This window comes from Tiliqua scincoides, chromosome 4 (assembly GCF_035046505.1).
Source record: "Tiliqua scincoides isolate rTilSci1 chromosome 4, rTilSci1.hap2, whole genome shotgun sequence".
In the NCBI taxonomy this organism is placed as follows: Eukaryota; Metazoa; Chordata; class Lepidosauria; order Squamata; family Scincidae; genus Tiliqua; species Tiliqua scincoides.
This window is the reverse complement of record NC_089824.1, coordinates 18,041,310-18,061,592: the sequence shown is the minus strand read 5'-3', so window position 1 is coordinate 18,061,592 and position 20,283 is coordinate 18,041,310. Positions and strand designations below refer to the sequence as shown.

Below are 20,283 nucleotides of genomic sequence, written 5' to 3'. Positions count from 1 at the left end.
TTTCAATATTTTATTTTTAATATATTAGACTTGATGCTACCATGGTCTGTGACTGCATTTGGGGAAATGTTACAGACTGGTACTTCTAACAAGCTACTATGTACATTCTTTTAACAATGATAGTCAATGGGATTTACTCCTGGGTAAGTGTGGATAGGATTTCAGCCTAGGATTGTGAAAAATTTTCCTGCTTGATGTCATTTCTAGTCTTGACATCACTTCCAGTGGGTCCTGACAGATTCTTATTCCAAAAAGTGGGTACCAGTGCTAAATGTACGAGAACCACTGCACTAAAGAATTTTGTCAAGGATTGCAGACAAGTTGAATTCAGGTTATTGTTACCAGTCAGTAAAGTGATGTTCCTTCTTTCTGAACTTTCTTTGTATCTTTGAGACCACAACCCTTTCTGAAAAGCAACACAGAGCTCCTATCTGATGTGACCTGTATCCAAATCATGACAGCATCAGAATTATGCTTACTACTGGAAGCAATTGTACTGGATTATCTGAAAGATTCTGTGAAAACTATCAGATGCGGAAATTATTATGAGACATTACTGAAAAGAATGAAAATAACTTTCAAATGGAGGAAAAAAAAATTGAGATCTCATCCAGACCTTACATAGAGAAAGGATTGTTTGAGGAACTGATTAAATTAACCAAGTTATGAACAGGCAAAAGACACAAAGTCTCTAATGCAGTGGTTCTCAAACTTTTTATCTTCAGAACCCACCTAATAAAAAGTTTCACTTTCACAGCTGCTCAAGTCTCTGTGGCTATAATGGTGATTGGGCAGCAGTGCTCCCCCCCACAAGTAGCAGGTCATTTAACCCTTGATGCACATAGCCTAATCTACCCTATAAGTTTTGTGAACCACCAAAAATTGGGCCATGATCCACTGATGGGCCACAGACCCACAGTTTGAGAACCATTGCTCTAACGTATTCAAGGCTACATGGAAGTATTATTATTATTATTATTATTATTATTATTATTATTATTATTATTATTATTATTATTGACACATAGGACAGCAAGATAGTTCAGGAAATGTAAAGCTTACTATTGCTTTAGTATGTGGTGCTGGCGTCTAGCCTAGACGCCTTTAAAAGGGGATTGGACAAGTTTCTGGAGGAAAAATCCATTATGGGGTACAAGCCATGATGTGTATGCGCAACCTCCTGATTTTAGAAATGGGTTAAGTCAGAATGCCAGATGTAGGGGAGGGCACCAGGATGAGGTCTCTTGTTATCTGGTGTGCTCCCTGGGGCATTTGGTGGGCCGCTGTGAGATACAGGAAGCTGGACTAGATGGGCCTATGGCCTGATCCAGTGGGGCTGTTCTTATGTTCTTATGTTCTTATGCTTCCTATATTAAATGGCTGTTTTAAATGACACAACACAATGTCTTCTGCTGAAAAGGTCTAAAAAGACCCTGGAAGACAAAATATGATCAATTCAACCAGCAATATCACCAATTCAAATAGCAATAAAACATCACGTCTCACATTATAGCATTATTATTATTCCACCTATTGAGGTCATTGCTCCTCAACTGGAAAAGATATATTTTATTGCTTGAAAGACATGTATCTATAAATAAATGCATAGAGATCTATGCAGGGAGATAGTGCACAGAGAAGCTCTGTGGATGCTGTGTGACGGTGGTTTGACCCTGGATGTTCAACACATGTATGGTTATCAAAATCTGTAATTGCCTGGTTCAGAATAAAATTGCACAGGTTGTATACTTGGCTGTGTTATGTATTAGAAATCAAGCAGCATTTCCTGCAGAAGTTCTTCTCCAGCTTGGAATGCAAAAAATACCAAAAGATGTAAAAGACTGGGATGTTAGAAAATCTGCAAATGTGCTATCAATGCACAGCAGATGAGGTGCTCAGTAGGCACCTGTGCAAAATATATGTAGTGTTAACCCCCTTACTTGCTGAACTGTTGTTCTTTGCTAGGAATACATGAGCAACAAGGTTAGTATGTTCTTCTGCAGAGTTTCTTTAATGCAAAGTCCTTACTCCTATTGAAACTCATTTCTGTGAACTAAATGACTGGGAGAAGTAACTATTTTGGTTTTGATTATAATTACTCTATTTGAATCAATTGTTTTGAGTTTTTTTGGTAAACATTTTATGAGATAGATTCTAAGACACACACACCCCCTTGTTCACAGGTGGCATTGGAATTATTTGGGGGAGGGGAATTTCAAGCAGCTCTCTGTCATTGCTAGTGATGGCAACTACAATTCCTATGTAGCAATACAATAAGGTGCATGTAAGTGGTATCTTCAGAGTGCCTGAAGTAGCAGGAATTGGGAAAGAACCTGCAGACACAAATGAGTTTTTCTCAAATGTTACTGAAAGAACTTGGGATTGGGTTAGTTTAGGTAATGCTGCATTTGCTCGCCTCTTTTTGTACACCATGTACATCATAAACACACATGCTCCATCCACTTTGCAGCATACTGGGGCTTTTTACCTTAATTGTATGAGGTAGGGGTGGTTCAAGCAACACCCCCCACACTCCACAAACACTACATTTATGCTGCAATCTTGCACAAACGTTCCTGGGAATAAGCCTCACTGAACACAATGGGACTTACTTCTGAATAAACATGCATAGGCCTGCACTGCTTAAACAGTATCCTGAATCAAGGACAGGAAAGCTTGCCCATTGTTATTGTTTACTAGTTCTCCTTAAAAGCTAAGGAATCATTCCCTTCTTAACCAGTCCTGGTGCACTCTCACTCTCACTCTCTCTCTCTCTCTCTCTCTCTCTGAAAACTTGCATATACTCAAGGTTGATTTCCACAGCTGTTGAGAATGGTGGTAAGATGACAAAAGACCCAACTTACAAATGGCAAGGAACCTCACTGTAAGGGCTTTTGCCTAGGAGTATTCAGCAAACTACAACTGTAGTTAACAGAGCCTTACTTAATACATTGGAAGTCTGAGTTCAGTTTTATTCCCTCATGCTTTCCTAGTACCAGCAGATTTCCTAGCAGCACCTCTGCAACATGTTTGACGGAAGGAGTCATTGAACAGAGATGAAGGACCTGGATTCCCATCAATGCCACTTGTTACTAATTGGAGTTATCCATGTAAATTTCCTGTACGTGCTTGGGAAAATAAGCCCAAAGGGTCTATAATTGAAATGATATTTCTGCTAAGTCAATCTTTAATTATGTGAATCCTTATAGCCAGTACATTATAATAACACTGCCTGGAGGGACCACTACAGTTAAGGGTCTGTCAGTATTTCCATTTGAGTTCCTAGGTTGGGGTGTTTAATATATCAGTTGTCCCAAATCACATTGGGCTGAAATTTGGCACACAAATTGTTCAGCACAGATGTGATTGGGTTTTTTTTTCAATTAAAACTTTATTTAAATCAGTTCAGCTGTTTATAATTTGGAGGAAGGCCAAACATGAAAAATTTCTCACGTTTGCAGAATTATCCCCTCCCCCTTCTCCAAATGTAGAACCAAAGCAGCTAGGTTTCCAGGGAAATATCAGATGCATCTAACAGTAAAGCTTCCGGATGCATTAATGCAAGGGAGAATGTTTAGAGATAACTAAAAGGAAAGGCTGTATTTAGACTCTCAGCATATGCTACAGAACACAGCACTACTTTTAAAAGTTTTCCATGAATAAGAACCATAATGAAACCATGACATTGCATATCTGTCCTTGATATGCAGAAATCTATTTAGGTTGTTAACTATTTTTATATCTGACATATTTAAAATCAGGATGCAACCCAAACTGCAGTCCACTGAGGTCAGGACTGCTGATACTAGAAAGCATTAGGGCCCAATCCTATCCAATTTTCCAGTGCTGGTGCAGTTGTGCCAGTGGGGTGTGCGCTGCATCCTATGGTGGAGGGGCAGTCACTAGGGCCTTCTCAAGGTATGAAAATGTGTTCCCTTACCACAGGGCTGCATTGTGGCTGGAGTTGGAAAGTTGGATACGAACAGGCCCTGAGACAGTGAGGGTTTCAGACAGCTCTACCTGGAGATGTCAGGGATTGAACTCAGGATCTTTTTAATAGCATGGGCTCTACCTATGAGTTATGGTTTCACATCTCAAAATTGGTTAGATGCCATGAAGTAACTGTCACTACTGATTATATGTTGATGTTAAGCCTTCAGATCAATTAAGCTCTCTCCTTTTTAAAGTTAACTTTATTTTTTAAAAGCACATATGATTAACCCTTATTCTTCCATGGGTTCACTTTGCACAACGGTCTGTTCTGTTTGCCCTCTGGTTTATTTTTGAAAATTTCTAAAATCAATTGTGAAATTGGGACATGTACACTTTACCATCACTTTCTCTCTCCCTATTTCCTTTACACTTATAGGTTACTGATGTGCACCAGCATACATTTGCACTGGTTAAGTCACAGTACAAAAGGGACTCTACACATGATCATGCAATCACATTTAATTTCGTTGTGCACTTTGACTTGATATGAATTTGCTCTGGTGCACATCAGCAGACAATACAAAAAAAGATGCTGAAAATTGTGGCAAACTGCCACGCACACTGAACTGAAGAGAGCCAGAACATCAAAAATATATCACCTAATGCATCAGTGCTGCTCTGAAAAGATGATCAGGTAATTAAGAACCCCCTAATCTAGGGAGAAATACAGAAAGGGAGAATTTCATAAACCGTAATTTAAAACAGAACTTATTTATAGCGGTTTAAAAAAATTAGTAGCCTAGTGATTTTAGCCTAGTGGCTGAGTGGACAGGGAGGGTGGTCAACTCTTCCTTGATGGAGGGGACGTTGCCATGTGCTTTGAAACGGGCGGTGGTTCGCCCCCTCCTGAAGAAGTCCTCCCTGGATTCCACTGTTAGACAACTACCGACCAGTCTCCAACATCCTGTTTCTGGGCAAGGTAATTGAGCGGGTGGCGGCGTCTCAACTCCAGAGGGTCTTGGATGAAGCGGATTATCTGGATCCTTTTCAATCTGGTTTCAGGCCGGGCTTTGGGACGGAAACCGCCTTGGTCGCCTTGGTGGATGACCTATGGCGGGGACTGGACAGGGGGAGTGCATCCCTGTTGGTCCTGCTGGACCTCTCGGTGGCTTTCGATACTATCGACCATGGTTTCCTTCTAGGCCGATTGGCCGAGTTGGGAGTTGGAGGCACTGTTTTGCAGTGGTTCTGCTCCTACTTGGAGGATCGGTCCCAGATGGTGGTGCTGGGGGATGCGTGTTTGACACCTGGCCCTTGAGGTGCAGGGTGCCACAGGGTTCAGTTCTGTCCCCCATGCTATTTAACATCTACATGAAACCACTGGGAGAGGTCATCCGGGAGTTTGGAGTGGGGTGCTATCAATATGCCGATGACACCCAGCTCTATCTCTCCTTTCCTCCAGACTCCAGGGTGGCGGTTGAGAGCCTGGAGCGCTGTCTGAAGGCAGTGAGGATCTGGATGGGCGCTAACAAGCTGAAATTAAATCCGGATAAGACAGAGGCTCTCCTGGTTCGGAAATCCTCGATGCAGGTTCTGGACTATCGGCTTGCGCTGAATGGGGTTGCACTCCCCCTGAAGGAACAGGTCTGTAGCTTGGGGGTCCACCTGGACTCGCAGCTGCTCCTGGATTCCCAGGTGGCGGCTGTGGCTAGGGGGGCCTTCACTCAGCTTCGGCTGGTGCGCCAGCTGCGACCGTACTTGGATCGTGCAGACCTGGCCACGGTGATCCATGCCACAGTGACATCGAGGTTAGATTATTGTAACACGCTCTATGTGGGGCTGCCCTTGAAGACAGTTCAGAAATTGCAATTAGTGCAGAATGCGGCGGCCCGTGTGGTTACTGGAGGTAGGCGGTTTGACTCTGTCAGTCCGCTTCTCCAGCGGCTACATTGGCTGCCCATTCGTTTCCGGGCCCAATTCAAGGTGCTGGTTTTGACCTTTAAAGCCCTATACTGCTCTGGGCCAGGGTATCTTAGAGATCGCCTACTTCCGTACAATCCGGCTCGTCCTCTTAGGTCATCAGAGAAGGCCTTTTTACAAGTGCCGCCACCTAGGAAGGTACGTGGGGCGGCGGCAAGAAATAGGGCCTTCTCAGTAGTGGCACCAACGCTATGGAATTCCCTTCCCCTTGAGTTAAGAATGGTTCCCTCTCTTGAGACTTTTCGGCGAGGCCTGAAGACCCTTCTGTTTAAACAAGCCTTCTGAGTTCTTGGCCTTTTCAACATCTTTTAATTTTTTACAGGCCTGATTCTTTTATGACTTGCTGCTCTATGCTCTTTTTACCTTTTTACTACTTTTTATCTGACTACTGTTTTTATGATATGTGTTAATATGCTTTTATCTGTTTTTAAATTATGTTTTTAATCTGTTTTAACCTGTTGTAAGCCTCCTTGAGTCCCTTCAGGGAGAAAGGCGGGGTAAAAATAAAGTTGTTGTTGTTGTTATTATTATTATTATTATTTTAAAAGAAGTAGACTGAAGGAACATTCAATTGGTATCAATAAGATTTGCATAGGAAGGGAAGAGAAAGAGAAGTATTTAAAAATATTAATTAAAATGTTCAATCAATGCTCAGTTATATAAAGCGCTGAGCTGAAAAACACGAATAACGTTGTGGACTTATCAAAAGGCACCCTCCTTTTCTGCAGTCTATTAGGGATTGCTACAAGAGAAATGGAAGTGCTTACCTATTCAGGAAGCATTGAAACAAAAGGTTTTGTTTGCACTCACCTGCCCTCACCTTCCTGCCCAGTTAGGATAGGTTACATGACCTTGACTGGTTAGACAAGGAAGCACTGGCCTTGCTGTAAATCATCTCTGTTTGCCATATATGACAACAATACACAGTAAAACTAATTTGCATCCTAACATCATCACCCATCACGGCATGATATCTGTTTGACTGCCATCAAGTGCTGAAGATAACATGCCTAATTAAAGAAAAAACTTAGCACCATGCTTGGTGGAGAAATGGCTGCAGACAGACATGAAACAAAATGAACATTTTCAGATGTAAGAGTCTTTGACAGGATATTTTGACCTCTATGAAATCACTACAGCAAACATTTGATATAGCCCCAGTTTTACAGCAAGAAGGAACCAGTCATGTATTTTAATACTATATGGAAACACAGAAGTAGACTCTAGATTCAGGAGGAAAATATGTGCTTTGCAAACCTATGTGACTGAAGGCTTTGTAGTAGTATCTAAACATATTACACTGACAAAATACTGCAGTGCAATGAACTCACTAATTCACTGAGGCACTGGTTGCCATCTTAAAGCCAATTTTCTCAAAGCAGTCACATTGCCTTTGGGTCTGCAACACAACACAGTAACAATTCATGCCTAAAGATATGGTCTGACAGTTCACAAGTACACAAGAATGGATTCCTACCTATAGTAGTGTAAATGCATCTTGGCTCTAACTTCTTGCAAGTTTATATGTGAGTTGCATGTAAACATACAAAAAAAAAGATTCAAAACATAATTCTAGATATTCAAAGGAAGATTTAAACTCTATCACGAGTGGTGTGGCAGTCCCCAGTGGTTTACATGCCTCTCAAGGACCACCATATGAGATAGTTTAATGAACGTTCAGGATATGATATGAAGATATGAGAGCGTTACAGTGCTGGTCTTAGTACCAGAAGCCTGATTCTCTGTTCTTAATCCTCCAAAAGAGCAATGCTTTAGGTCAGAGGTTCTCAAATGTTCTGGTCTCTGGAGCCCTTTACACTCCTAAAAGCAGTTAGGAGAGCCCTGCCAGTGCATGCACAGAGTCTTGGGGAGCTGCACAGAGTGGCACAGTTCTGAGCCCAACATTGAAAACTGGTAAAAAAACAAAACAGAAGGGGAATAAGAAAAGACAGCCATGAACAGAGGAAGCAGGAGGAATGGCTAAGTAAACTGGGCAGGGGGCAATCTTATTGTGTGCTTGTGGAGCCCCTAAAAGGGTCTTAGGGAGCCCCAGAATTTTGAGAAACACTGCTTTAGGTACTTCAGTTCCATTTTCTCTGAATATTTTTGCTTTGGTGGACTATATCAAATACATTGGTTTAATGTGAAAATGCCAATTTGGAGAGCAACCAGTGACCTATTTTTGCACAACTGCTGCAAAAGTTATGCATCCAGACCTCTATGCAGAAATGCCACAAATATTCTAAGAGATCACAGATAAGCAAAGCCCAAAGTATCTCAATATATCTCTAAAGCAAATCTCTAACGTAACTGTGGGAAATAAGATGGAAACATTTCCAAAGTTGAGTACAGTACTTGAGTGCAGCCCAGCAACAATAAAACCGTACAACATCTTAGCACTGGAAGCCCCCTTGGGTCAACTTAAATAGCCTTCCCCACTAAGTAGGTCTGTCTACAGCATATCTTCCACAATCATTCTACCAATTTAACTGAATCACTTTCTTCAATATAACATGATTTCAGACCAGACATTTTGAAAATGCTACACTCGTGTCTATACATGGTTGCCCAACTGAAGGCTCTGCAAACAAGAAACTTCCATTCTTTCTGTGTTTGGAGTGGTGTTTACAATACACACAGCAGGTAACTTCCTCTCACTGAACAGCTCTAAAGAACTACACATATAAGCAGGGCTGGGCCAACACAGGCTGATGGCCACCCTGGGACAAAGCCCTACACTGGGTATCATGCTACTCATGATACCAGAGTATCATGCCTATCCTCAGTGGCACATTGCCACTTGCACCGATACTGAGGTTTCAGGAGTCAACTCAACCACATCAGTCTGTTGATTGGCACATGATCTGACTGCCCCTGATGTGCCCCCTGCTCACAGTGCATCCCACATAAGCAATCAAAATTCCTAGCTCCACAACAGGTGAATATTTTTTAACCCAGTGCATGGCCACATGCATATTCTCCATGCTCCATAAAATGACAACTGCTTGATCTTTCACCAAGCCAGTGTGGTACAGTCGTTAGAGTTCTGGAGCAGGACTGGGAACACTCGAGTTCCAATCCCTCTTTCAGTCCCAGAGCTCACTGGGTGGTTAGTCAGAGCTTAACCTGCTACTTGGAGAGATTATAGCAGACCAAGTGAACTGCTTTAAACTCCTTATAGAAAAGACAGGTTAAAAATGCAGTAAATAGAAGTAAATAGTAACACAGAGTTACCTTAGAAGATAATGATAATTTCTGCTGTTTAAAAAAAACAACACAAAACCATGATTTGTTTTTTGTGATTTATAGGAAATGGTGGACTTTTTGCCATGGGAAATAAAAAACTTTCAAAGCAGCATTCCAAAATGTCTCTAACATTTCCACATTGTATTATTTAGTTTCTCCGATTTCTTTACTCAGTCAGTCAATGAGCAAAAAGGAAATAAATGCAGGGCACCAGGCACTGCTACAGTACTCTGATGGGGTGAAAATGCTCAATTGATAATGACAGGAATTGGCAATATTACACAAAATTGTTAACATTTCACAAGGCCTATTTTTCCCTCCTTTATTTAGGCCAAAAAGAAAGGGGGGGGGGAGAGAACAAGAAAGGCACTTGAGTTTTTCCTATTTCGGTCTCGTCCAACTCTGGGCCACACTGAATTTTAAATAAACTATTATTTAATCAAATACAGGCACATTAGTCTCACTCCTGCTGACAACTTCAATTAGAATATTTTTACTTTGGACTGAAAAAAAGCCTCATGATCTTTATATTGCCGTGGCTTCTGCACAACATCTGGTTACAATTTTTATATACCCAACCATCAAACTCCTATCTCCACGAAACAGTTTATTCAAGATTTGTTTTAATTATCCAGCACTGCAAACTTCATCTGGCTTTTACAAGAAAAGCGAGGAGGATATTTCAATTGAGGCAAGTATGGTTCAGTGGGATCAGTGGGGATAGATTGTTGGTATGTAAAGAAAAGCTTTTAGGACAATCTGAACAATTAAAAAGAATGGCTTCCTCACCAATGCCAGGAAACAAGTGCTACTTTTAGTGAATTTCATTTTATTCTTCATATTATATAGCTAAAATTTTTATTCTTTACATTATATTTTTTGGCTGATCCATTTCATAATTTCATTTGTTATTGTTTCCACTTAACTCCAACACAGGGTCTAATTCTACTTAGTTGGAAGTAAGATCAGCTGAATTCACTGAACAGCAACTTCCAAGAAGTGGGCTGACAGTCTCCAGTACAGTAACCGCAAACAGTGGCAATTAATGTTTCAAAAAGAAAAACTAACATTCTGGATTCTTTTGTGATCTTTGCCTGCTTGGGTGAAGGAGAAGAACACACCTAACATGGCTTGACTTGATTCCTTGCAGTAGTGTAAAGGCTAATGATTATAGATTATTTTATGACTGTATATTCTGCTTCTCCCAAAAAGTTGTCTGAGGAAGTTTACAAAAAAGGAACAAAATGCATGATAAAAACACACTTGAAAGGCTAAAACATCACAGCAGCAATTTTAAAAAATCTAGTTAAAAGATCCAACATAAATCAGAACCCACATTTTCCATTAAGACTTTGGCGCACTCAGTTAACCCTTACTTTAGTGTACTGAAATATATCAATTACATATACTTACCCAGCTTATCCATGATTATATTTCTGTCCCCTTCTTCTACTGTCTCCCTTTTCCTCTGCTGTCTTCCTCACGTAGACTGGAAGCCCGTCAGGGCAGAGGCTTGTTATCTCTTGCTTTGTAAAGCACCATGCATCTCACCTAGAAGGTCCTGGACTGCCCCGATCAGCAATTCTACTCCACTAACACTAACACTACAAAACCTCAAGAGATAGATTTGGGGAGAGGTGCATGTACAGCCAGTGCGCATGGGTTTTATCCTACACTGTTGTTCTATGAACATTATAACTCCAGTTGAAGCCAGGGGAGAGGAAGGGCGATTTTCACCAATTGCCCCTTCTCTCTGTGCCCCCTGAAACTCTCCATAGAGTTGGAAAAGCAAGGATACTATGAAGAAAATGGGGCTGCAGCGGGTCAGCGGACTGGTGAAAATCAGCCCCCCAACACACACACACACACACACACACACACACACACACACACACACAGAAATCAAAAAAATTTCAGCCACAAAAAAATGTAGGATACAACCCTGTATGTCAAAATTGGCACTGGTACATATCTGAGAAGGAGTCTCTATCAGACATAAACAGAACAGAAATGGGAGATGGAGGAGAATTTGGGTGGCTCTAACTCTCTTCCCCCTACACTGAGGCAAAAAGCAGTTGTGCTGTATCTACAGGTGAGCACCTGGGCATGCTAGAACAATCCAGTATATACCAGAGCATTTTATTTGCATGTTTATAACCATAGTGAAAGACTACTGCCAAAAATTAAGTTGTACACATATGTGTGTCAACATTAAAGGTAGGATAAGATAGACAAGAGGGAGGTTACACATTTCTTTATTGAACAAAATATACGAACCGGCCTTGGCTTTTTGGATAAGAATTATTTTGGCAAAATTAGACTTCCTGTGGAAGCTCCATGATGGCTCATTGTTCAGACAGAAAGATAACGAGCTTCTCTGCGGTAGATTCAGTGTAAAATATTTGAGGTACAAACAATCTCTATTCCTTTACAAGTGTTCACTGCATTTATGGATTAAAGGCAAAGTAATGTGGAAACTTAAAACTATTTATTTTATGAGGTAACTATTTTGGAATCCATTAAATGAAACAGTAAAAAAAAACTGGTCTCATTATTCTTGTTTTTCAGGCAGCCAGTGTTTATCGTTCCAAGTCAGATGTTTCAAAAGCTTTTGTTGTCCCTCACTGCCCCCCCCCCCGAGTCTTTCCTAAAGTTTTGCTCTGTGGATAATCATTGAATACTTGGAGCAGAGCTTTGAAACTCAGCCCGATTCATTCAGCTACGGCATTCCTGATTACATTTCTACAGATGTTCAAAAGCAGCCAGCAGGGGGCAAATAGTAAAATTCAATAAAGAGATTATTGTCACAAAGTTTTGCACAGCATAGTTCCCGGGACAGATTTGAAATATTTCAAAAATGCTATTTCCATTTTTAATGCTGGAAAATTGATGATAACCACACTTTTGAGATCCTGGGGTCATGAGAACAGTTGGACTGTGGAAGATAAAGCGAATTTGTCCCCAATGTGTTAAATAAAAGTCTTTAATGGAAAGCATTTCAAACCAGATTGGAAAACTCTTCATCAGATATGTTCAAATCATTTTGCAAGGAGAAATGCCCCCTCCTCTCATAGCTATTTCATACAGCCCATCATTTCACAGATCAAAATCGGTCTGTAACTGTCCGATTTCTCATACCAAGAATCATTGCCTAGGACCTCCCCTAAATACCACAACACAATACTGATAGTTGTGCGCCATCTGCTGTGTGTGGTGTGCACTTGCTCTTCGACAAGGACTCAGAAGCCAGGGGGATTTTTAAGATACCTTTTTTTAAAAAAAAAAGTTGCCCTACTATATATTATTAGCAGGTAAAAATATACCTCACCAGCTGCAGTGTGTGAAATGCTCAATGGGGCACCCTCTTGTTCATATGCACGCGCACTGGAGAACTTGACAGATTTATGAAAAGCAGTACAAAGAAGCAGGTCACGTTTCAGTGGGGACGACAAAATTTTAGTGCTCTAGCACTCTGATCTCTGCCCACCCTGGCCTCTGATTACTAACTGCACTGAGAGGGATTGCACCAGTTTGTGTCAGTCAGATGGATTGCTTAGAACTGAGCTTGTGGCAGGGTCTTGACCAATTATGCATATTCCTTATTGTTTAAAATGCTGACTGCTGTACATTCTGTACTTCTCTGCCTGCACAATTATTGCATGAGGCCCGCAGCTGACCACTGTGTCGTGTCTTATCCCAGACCTGCTTGGATCAGTGCAGATTTGAGTTTACCAAACTCCACAGCAGCACTGCCATAGATTGATTCCCTATTCATAATGAGACCTTAATATTTTCTGCTTTTGTGCTTTGGCAAATGTGTCATGAAAGGTTATTGTACAGATTCAGTGGGGCTTACTTCTGAGTAAAAATGCATAGGATTGTGTTGTGGGTATCATTAGAAACATATATATATGCATATGCTAAATATGCAAAAGGTTAAAAAATAGAAAATTGACTTTTTCCCCCTAGAGTTTATTATACAAAACTTATCTAATGGTGGGGCCTCAGTATCCATGGAGGATCCATCTTTGGATCCCCCACCCGCTGATACAAAAACTGCAGATAAGGAAAAAGTTTCTGCCCTTTTAAACCCTCCAAACAGGTTGCTGGAGCTCCAGTAGCCTCCGGAGAAGTGGATGGCCCCATAGCGCTAAAAACGCAACTGGAAGTGACTTTTTAATGCTTTTTAAGGCATTCTGAGGCCCGGGGAGACATAAAAACATCACTTCTGGTTTTCCGAAGAAAACAGAAGTAGTGTGGATGCAGGTGGGTGGATGAAGGTAGCCTCTGTGGGCTTCTGAAAGCCCTCCGGAGGAGAGTAGAGCACAGTCAGGGTTCAGATTTGGCCAAGTCTGGCTCAATGTGGGTATGGGGAATACAAAGTTCATTGATAAACAGGCTCCACGAGTACTTCTGTGTAAAAAAAAAAAAAAAAAAAAGATCAATGTACAACTCACTGGGAAATTCACCCGTACAAGCCCTATTGGTATTCTTTGAGCAGCTACTGTGCATTTCGGTGGGACTTGTGCGATAGTACATCCCTTTGTGTTGCTCCAAATTTTTTTTGTCAGTTTATATATACTTTCTGGATCTGTTTAATTTCACAAAACTGTTCATTATTTTACAACCTTATTAAATGAAAATATTGTTATGACTTCCCTGATTTATATAAAGTACAAAACAAGCTGTGGATATATTAGTTTCAAAAACATAATGTAACATGTTGTTCAAGACTTTAAACCACAGATTAAAACACATTATAGGAACTAGTCTCTAGATTATGTTTAAAATTATGCTTTAAACTCATCCAGCCATAAAAACCTTAGTATGTTTGTATTAAGGTTTTTCTTGTTCTAATTTGATAGTGGTTTTGTCTTTTTAAATGGATTTTGCACTTTGAAATTTATGTTTTCGTTGCTATACACTGCTTGGGGCTCCTTCCGGTAGAAAATGGCTAAATAAATAGCAGAAATTATCACCACAGAACAAATCTAATATTTCAGTGGGAGTCTGTTGATGTTATACTAACAATGACAATTACCTTTTAAACACATTCTCCCCAATTGTTTGGTGTTACGGCTTCAATACAACATCCCTATCCAATTCAATGGAACCTACTTCATGTATTTGTCCTTAGAATTAAAGCTAATTTTCGAAAACAATGAAATATAAACCCAGTGCATTGTATCCTAACCTCTGATGGACCTCTGCTTCACTGTTGGAAACTCATTCTGGTAGTGGAATGCTCCTTCTATTACAATAGAACTGTAATTCATGAAAGCTTGGGATACAACCCTATGGGCACAATCCTAACCAGGTCTACTCAGAAGTAAGTCCTATTTTGTTCAATGGGGCTTACTCTCAGGAAAGTGTGGTTAGAATTGCAGCCTTAATTTATGGCCCCATGAACACATTTTATACAACACAGAAAGGTACAGAAAGTCCCAACGTACAGAAGCATAAGTTACCAACATCTAACTTGTGTGCAGGCTTAGTCTGGGCTTTGAAACTGGTGCAGCTGGGAGGACACCAGCAAAAGAAACAATGGAAGCTGCTTGGAGACAGCCAGAGCATCTCAGTAACTTTGAAAATAGCGACCCCTTGCGGTGGCAGTGGGAAAAACAACTACTCAATAACAAGCTCAACAGCTTAAGTACAATTCAACATGAGAACAGATCCCTGGAACCTAAACTGTACTTAAGTAGGGGACTGACAGCCCAATCCTTACCAACTTTCCAGTTCTAACGCAGTTTTGACGTAAGGGAACAAACATTCCTTACGTTGAAACTGTGCCCCCCCCCCCCTGCAGCAGGATGTAGTGCATGCCCCTTTGGAACAGCTGCATCAGTACAGGAAAGTTAGTTAGGATTGTGCTGTTAGTGTAATAGAAATCATGAAACACACACCCCATAAGACTCATCCCTTCCTCCCCTTGCAACAAGCAGAACAGAATGCCCTTGCTTGAAAGAGGCAGTTTCTGTAATTACTTTGGACAGCTCAAGACAAACAATCCCACTAAGAAACACATTTGCATGAATTTACCTTTAACAGTCTTGAATAGTTTAGATATGCACCCATCATAGCTTGATTGATAGTAGGTGTGATATTAAATTCTTACTGTTATGGATGCCAATTGCTTAGCGTATAGATTTATGCAGTTAGTATTGTTCTTCAAAATGTCAAATGAGCCTGGTTAAGGTATCTTTAATGCGCACCCTCTACCCATGTCACATGCCACCTCTTTTTTTCTTTGGAGGATGTATGCAAGGACCTTTTGAAATGCAGAACATTTGATTTTCATTTGCAACATTTAATGTTTCTTTTCTAATCAGCGTTTGCAGCAAGATGAGATGCCAGAGTTGGATGTATTAAGAAGTTAAAACAAAGAGCATCGCGCACTGGGAATGTTTCACATACATAGCTCATTGAAACAAACTGCACTTGCAGAAGAGCATGCAGATCTCATATCTGTTAATGGAGCATAGACAAAAGATGTTTCTGAACATTGTTTTTTTCCCCTTATGTTTCTTACATGCGCTTTTGTATTCCATAACCAAGAATTCAAGATCTTGTGACATAAAAAGGCAACAGCATTTTAAAAATGGCAAGTGAAACAAGCACTCAAAGAAGGCAAAGCTAGCTTTTCAGGCTTATTAAGTGTAAAAATAAATTCACTTTAATGTGTGTAAACTCCACTGAGGAACTTTAGGACAAGCCAGAGACTTTCCTGCAGTAGAACAAATTCCCGTTCTTGGCTGTTACATACAAATAACACGGTTTGTGCTGTACTTTAATGCTTTGCATCAGTCTTTTAAAATATTGTACCCTTTTCAAAATCTCTTTGCAGTTCAGGTAAGTGCCAAAATAGAGAAAGAGGGATCTGATAAGATAAACCATTGCACAAACATTTCTCAGTTACAGGTAATTGCCTTCACAGATCTGTTTGAGGTCTTATCACTTCTAATTAGTCTTATTACCATACTTTAAGGCAGACTGGTAGTCACTCAGTCCTCCTCTCTTGCCCTCTTCAAAACTATCCCTGACAAGCAAATGGGCAACACATGGATCCAGTAAGCCAATTCCAGACAATTCTTTGACAAAGCTGATCCTTTCCTGCTGAAGAACAGTGTCTTTTCTGCAGAATCGTCAACAAGGAACTTGCAGAATATACAAGTAATTAATTAAATTTTATTATTATTATTATTATTATTATTATTATTATTATTATTATTATTATTATTATTATTATTATTATTAAATATTGCCCAAAGTGGGGCTTCCAGAGCACTCAAAGCAAAACGTATTTGTCCAAAGTTAATAAAACTATAGCTTGTCACCATGCTTGTCTCAGTGAAACAACTGCAGAGATTTTGAAAACCACTTATGCATAACTTAAGTGTAGATGAAAATCTTGCTACCAAAAGTTTTACGGCAAACACAGAAACAATCAACAAACACATGTCAGTCATAACAAACTGCCCACTCTGAACGCAGCAGCTTCCAAGCATCTGACCTTGAAGAAACCCTTCCCACACTGATCTGACTGCTGAGGAGCCCCTGCACGTCTGCCAAGTAAGCTCTGTGAAAGATCCTGGGGCATATTTTGACATGCCGGTTCACAAGCCTGGACTGACCAGTGCCCTGCATGAATGGACTGTTGCATTCTAGGACACATCCAACACACACATGGGTTGTATGTAGAAGGCAAAGATTGGTAGTGGTCAGCAAGCTGTTTTCAGGTAATCTTGTCCTCTCTCATATCACCAAGGAACTTGTCGTATGCTTTTGAGAAACCTCTGGTAAGTATTCCAAGAAACAGATTGGAAGCTACTTCTCAAAGAGAGCATACTGTGATCAAGAGTACATAGTTCTGGAGTTTTCACATAGCTGTGTCCAGAGTCCCATCATACTTTCAATCTGTATCCAGATCTAGAAGATTCTGCATCCACAGAAATTATTACAAACAATCCATAGACTTATCTACTGGCCTGGTTTTATATTTAACATAGTAAGTTTATATAGAATTTGTAGTAAACTAGAAAAACAGCACTGTAATGTTTTTGCGCAGCTTTTGTTTTGTTTTGCATTAAAAGGTCAAGGATAACATCCTGGAATGGGAAGTTGACCAATATCATGTTGTGAGAAGGAGGAAAAATATTATAGTGAAGTTCTAGCAAATGATGCACTGTTATACAGACATTTAATGTCACCCAAATGTAAAATCAAATTAGAAGAGAGGAAGCAAAATGTGTCTCCCATTTCAGCTGCATCAGAAATCAAAATCAGAATTTTCTGTACTGCTTTGAAATAAGTGGGTTTTGAGGGGGAGAGAGAGAGTTAGAGTTCTCTTTCTTTTCCAGTCTGCTGCTCTCCTGCTTTCTAAATACGACCTTTCTTAAGATTTTTATTTTGCTTCTGCATGGAGAAAAGCAAGTGATGCAATCGCAATGGCAATGAAAATCAGGGAAATGGATTTTCTGCACTTTGCAGTTTGGGGAAATTAACAGTCCATTCAGTGTGACTGAAAAATACCCTGAAGGCCAATATTTACTAAGCATGGCGCGCACACACAGGAGCCTTGTTGAAAATCCACAACAAATCTTTCATTGCAAACAAATCTAAAGTCTTCGGAGTGGCTACACCAGTCTGAGTAATGTTGAAGCTGACAGTAAGAAAGCTGTCTTTTTTGTTTTTAAATACAGCCTAAGCAAAATGCCTGTTGGACTCCCACCAAGATTTCCTGATTTCAGTTTCTTCTTCTTATTCCTTGCAGCATATCACTCTCTTAGTAGAGAATACTTGGATGGATGAGCTGCATGAAATGAAGGCCAGGCTGACACATCTGTAGTGTGCACCTAGTATCTAGACTACCAGTAAACAAAGACTAGCTATTTAAATATGATGAAACAAAGCTATATAAGAACACAACAATAGCCCCACTGGATCTGGCCATAGGCCCATCTAGTCCAGCTTCCTGTATCTCACAGCAGCCCACCACATGCCCCAGGGAGCACACCAGATAACAAGAGACCTGCATCCTGGTGCCCTCCCTTGCATCTAGCATTCTGACATAGCCCACTTCTAAAATCAGGAGGTTGCACATACACATCATGGCTTGTAACCCGTAATGGATTTTTCCTCCAGAAACTTGTCCAATCCCCTTTTAAAGGCATCCAGGTCAGATGCCGTCACCACATCCTATGGCAAGGAGTTCCACAGACCAACCACATGCTGAGTAAAGAAATATTTTCTTTTGTCTGTCCTAACTCTCCCAACACTCAATTTTAGTGGATGTCCCCTGGTACATTGTAAATATACAATCTGAGGGGGGAAAGCTCCAAAAAGCATAAAATATTTTCAGTTTTACACATAGCACTTCAAAGTGATTTTTTGGAAAGAAAGGGAAAAAAAAACTCTTTTCAGTGAAGCCAGTGCAATGGGTGATGAATGACACCCTGTACTGGAAAAATACAAAAACATTCCAGTGCAATACAGGAACTTCCATGCATTTTAAAAAATGCCATGTAGGAATGCAGTGATGCCAGTCAACAGTACAGTATGCATGCATACCACATACTTTCATATGTGAGTGGGCATGTTTTAGAAGGGCATCTGAAAGAGGTTTTCTTCAAAACACAGCAAGTCGACTTAGCAAATAGTTTCTGAAATCCATGTCTTCATTTCTCTTCGAAGACCCACCTTCCCATCTGTTCGGATGGCAATGTGGATCCAGAAACTGAATTCCAAGCACGGCAAGATGAAGCAATCTGTATTCAGACCCCTTGTGTATCTGAGGTCAACTCACTTAAAAACATGCACTGACTCTTCAAGCCACTGAAACGCTCCTTGAGTTTTCTGCTGGTTTATTTTGTGACACCTCTCTCTCTCCATAGAACTACAAACACTAATTACAGAAGGCATCATAAAACAAAATAAGTCTTCCAAAACTGATTACATACAGCACAGTACTAATTTTTATTGAAAATCCTTCCCCCTGCTCTAATTTTCCCTCTCTGACCACTGACCTTAACTCACTTCCCCATGGAAATAGCCCTATGAAAATCAAGGACACTAATGTTCCTCCCTCTTCTTCCTTGAACCACATCTTTTCCATTCAGCCTTTGCCAGTCTTCACTCCCAACCACAAAGCAGTCTGCGCAGAGTCACATTCATTACATTTTCTTCTTCTATTCCTTCTATTCATCTAGCCTCTCCCCACTGTCAGCCTTCAGACTGAAACCCCCTTGGGGGCTAGGGCAAGCCTTCTTTTGCTGATGCTGTGCCATGTAGGTTGGCTTCTTTGTATAAACAATAACACTTGAGGATACGTTTGTCAGTCCTCATTCTCTGACTCACTGCTAGTTCATTAGAACAAATACACAAGAACACAAGTCATGGGAAGCAGTTCAGGTTCCACGTGCCACATTCCTTCTTCCCTTCCTCTAAGAAATAAACTCCTTATCTGCTTACGGTTTCCACCTTATGCAAAGCTGGTTGAGCTCTGGCACGTCCTTAAACATTAAACATGCCTGAGATTTAATGTTCAGAGCGCTATGGAAAATGATAAGATATTGAAGATTCCCAACATGCTTGACTAGGAATGCCCTCAAAACACTGGGGATTTGTCCCATTGGGGATCATCATTTTTGAAAACTGCAGACAACGTTTGGACTGATCTCATTAAGACTGTAAATTGTATCCAATAGCTATAAAGTACAGTATTTTGTTTTGTGTATGCGTGTGTGTTTTTCCCCAGCAGACTTGGCAAACCCACTGCATTGGCATGCTATTTCCCCTTTAGATAAATTACAGAAAACCTATCAGTCATGTTTGGCAGAAAGAACCATCTTTCAGAATACTGACGTATGCCTGATACTACATCCAGTGCCATTCTTAAGCCAAGGGCCAAATGGAATATGAGACTCAAAAAGTCACTACTGTTGGGACAGAAATAATTTGACCATCTTTATCCATGCCCTGGTAACAGCTGGACTACTGCAGTGACTTATACCTGGGGTTGCCTTTGAAGACTATTCAGGAACGACAGCAGCCAGGCTTAAACAGGACCAATCAAGCTTTGGATCGGATGACTTGTTACCTGGCTGGCTCTATGGGGAAGAGTTA

The 20,283-nt window shown here is 40.5% G+C and overlaps 1 protein-coding gene across 4 annotated transcripts in view; it reads right to left on the bottom strand.

Moving 5' to 3' along the window:
- The window catches only part of TRPS1 (transcriptional repressor GATA binding 1), a 272,969-nt gene that overhangs the window by 10,668 nt on the left and 242,018 nt on the right, over positions 1 to 20,283 (bottom strand). The window lies entirely within an intron of this gene.